The sequence below is a fragment of the Microtus oregoni genome, unplaced genomic scaffold (genome assembly GCF_018167655.1).
Source record: "Microtus oregoni isolate MIOR12 unplaced genomic scaffold, Mior012 000012F_ref0000307, whole genome shotgun sequence".
Classification (NCBI taxonomy): Eukaryota; Metazoa; Chordata; class Mammalia; order Rodentia; family Cricetidae; genus Microtus; species Microtus oregoni.
Window position 1 is genome coordinate 25075034 of NW_024543071.1, and position 3259 is coordinate 25078292.

At 42.1% G+C, this 3259-nt stretch overlaps 1 pseudogene; it reads left to right on the forward strand.

Moving 5' to 3' along the window:
- Positions 1–793: 793 nt before the first annotated feature.
- On the forward strand, positions 794–1698 carry LOC121454122 (annotated as a pseudogene).
- Positions 1699–3259: the final 1561 nt, after the last annotated feature.

Genomic DNA, 3259 nt, shown 5'->3' on the forward strand with positions numbered 1-3259 from the left:
GGTATTGTCACAAAAGCAAACACCTTGATAACAGCGGTATCTGGATGAGACATTTTTAACTTAGTGAAGGGGTCACATATACAATGTTTTCATCTTGTCTTATTCTCTCACACAGCTACGCTCACAGTGCATCCTCTGAAGTTCTCAGGACCGTCCCCCTCTGTCCCAGCTCACTCACGTCTTCTGCTTGAGCTTCTTTCTTTCTTTGTCCGCATTACAAAATTTCAAAGAATTAGCAGGCAAAATGGAACTTTTCCAGAGAGTGGGAGAAAGACAGAAACTCAACAAGTATGAGAGGAAGGGAAAAGTCTGGAAAAACTCATACTTTTGATGGTGATAATATAATATTTGTGGCAGTTGAAAGACACTTGAATATAAAACAATAGAAAACTGGTTAGATTTTCATGGTTGTTGCTGGGTACATGCCCAAGACTGACATAATCTCTATGATCCTGGAACATATAGCCTAGAAGGAGAAATATTTTATAGTCATCAATAAAAATGTTACAGAAATACAGTAAATAACACAAAAATACAAATGATACCATAGTTTTGTCTCTTGGATGTGAGCTTCAACATTTAACAGCTGAGCTGTCTCTCCAATACACATGCAACAGTTATTATTGGGGAACTTAGCTATAAGTAAGCATAGTGTGGTGGGGGTCTGAGAATGGGAGTAGAGTGGACCGTCTGAGCCTCACACCCATCTCCTCTCTGCTCTCTTTGCCTAGCTCTCATGGCCTGCCCACCCCATCCATTATCCCACCGGCCACCGCTCAGAACACCTTCCACCATGGCCACCTCAGCAAGTTCCCACTTGAACAAAGGCATTAAGTAAATGCATATGTCCCTGCCCCAGGGTGAGAAAGTCCAGGCTGTGTATATCTGGGTTGATGGTACCTGGAGAAGGACTGCGCTGCAGGATCTGCACCCTGGACCGTGAGCCCAAGTGTGTAGAAATTTCCTGAGTGGAAATTTGATAGTCTAGTATGTTTCAGCCTGAAGGCTCCAACAGTGACATGTGTCTCAGCCCTGTTGCCATGTTTCTGGACCCCTTCTGCAAAGAGCCCAACAGGTTGGTTTTCTGTGGAGTTTTCAAATATAACCAGAAGCCTGCAGAGACCAATTTAAGGCACATCTATAAATGGATAATGGACATGGTGAGCAGCCAGCACCCCTGGTTTGGAATGGAACAGGAATATACTCTCGTGGGAATAGATGGACACCCTTTTGGTTGGCCTTCCAATGGCTTTGCTGGGCACCAAAGTCTTTATTACTGTGCTGTGGGAGCAGGCAAAGCCTATGGCAGGAATATTTTGGAGGCTCACTACCAGGCCTGCTTGTATGCTGGAGTCAAGATTACAGAATAAATGCTTAAGTCATGCCTGCCCAGTGGAAATTCCAAACAAGACCTTGTGAAGGAATCCGCATGGAAGATCATCTCTGGGTGGCCCATTTCTTCTTGCATCATGTATGTGGGGTGATAACAGCCTTTGCTCACAGGCCCATTCCTGGGAACTGGAATGGTGCAGGCTGCCATACCAACTTTAGCACCAAGCCATGTGGGAGGAGAATGGTCTGAAGTACATTGGGGAGGCCACTGAGAAATGAAGCAAGCAACATCAGCACATAAGCCCCCTTGTTCAGCTTTATACAGTAACCCTGCCTTCAACTGTCTGTAATAAACACACTGAGTGAGTCCAGACCATTTCCAGATCTCTGTAAACTGTATCTGTCATTTCTCCATTGCCTTCTGTAGTAATACGAGCGGCGAGGCTGCATCCCCAGCACCCCAGCCACCTGCTAGTTTATGCCCCGAAATAACAACACACAAACTGTATTCATTTAATCACTGCTTGGCCCATTTCTATCTAGCCTCTTCTAGGCTAATTCTCACATATTAATTTAGCCCATTTCTAATCATCTGTGTAGCGCCCCCAGGTGCGCTTACCGGGAAGATTCTAGCCTATGTCCATCCTGGGTTGGAGCTTCATCGTGTGTGTCTGCCTGGGAGCTGGGAGCATGGTGTCTCTCTGAGGTGTCTGCTCCCGAGAGGAGAGCTGTGGAGTCTGAGCTCACTTCCTCTTCCTCCCAGCGTTCTGTTCTGTTTACTCCTCCCACCTATCTTCTAACCAATGAGGGCCAAGCAGTTTCTTTTTATTTAACCAATGACCTTCCTCCATCAGCCTTCACTGCCCCAGTGAGGTCAATGCCTGGAGTCATGAAAGATATGGCATATTCTCTTTCCTTATTATTTTTATGCTTTATAGATGTCATTGATGACTGATGAGAGGAACGGACCAGCATCTTTACAGTATTTGCTGCCACCAGGAATTGAGAGTCCATCTTGGGAACAACTTTCTTACTTGGGCTATCTCTGTCTCATACAGTCCTATGGAGCTGAATTTATTTCTAATTAAGTGCCTATCCAATATGCTTGCTTTTTTTGTACATTTCAGTGATTACATAATGTTCACGCACACTAATGGGAATTCTATATCAGCCTGGCTTAGTTCTACACTGCAGTTCACCTAGGCTTATGTTGGCTGTGTTACTGCAGGATCTGGTGACAAGGAGCCATTCTGCTTTTTGCAACAGAAGCAGTGAGGTTCCTATCTGATGACACTGAACTGTGCTCACATGCTCCATTATGGAGATGATTACTCTTTGGTGATTTTGTTAAAATTTATTTAATAAGTTTGGTGCACTACTTTTGTTAAACAATAAATCTATAGAATATTAAAATGCATTTTATGTTGCATTAAAGGTATTTTTGACTGGGCCAGGCAGTGGTGGCACACACCTTGAATCCCTGCACTTGGATTGCGTAGGCAGGCAGAACTCTGTGAGTTCAAAGCCAGCCTGGGCTACAAGAGCTAGTTCCAAGACAGGCTCCAAACTACAGAGAAGCTCAAAAAATCAAAAAAGATATTTTTGATTAATATAATACAAAGCAATTAAAGACTAACTTTATGACATGTCCTCCTAATGAAACTACTAAATACTAATAAATAAAAAAGTGAGTGAATTTATCATAGGTGAATAGAAGTCAGAGCTGATTAAACTTTAAAGTTGATTGAAGTATTTATTATATAATGGTTAAAAAGTACAGGAAAGTACTTCAGCTGATTGGATAATTATGAATAAATAAATAGAGAAGGATATAAATTAGAAAATTTATTTAAATTATTTTAATGATTGCTATAGGGAAGAAATTAGGAAATTATAATTAACATGATATTGTATCAAACTTATAAGA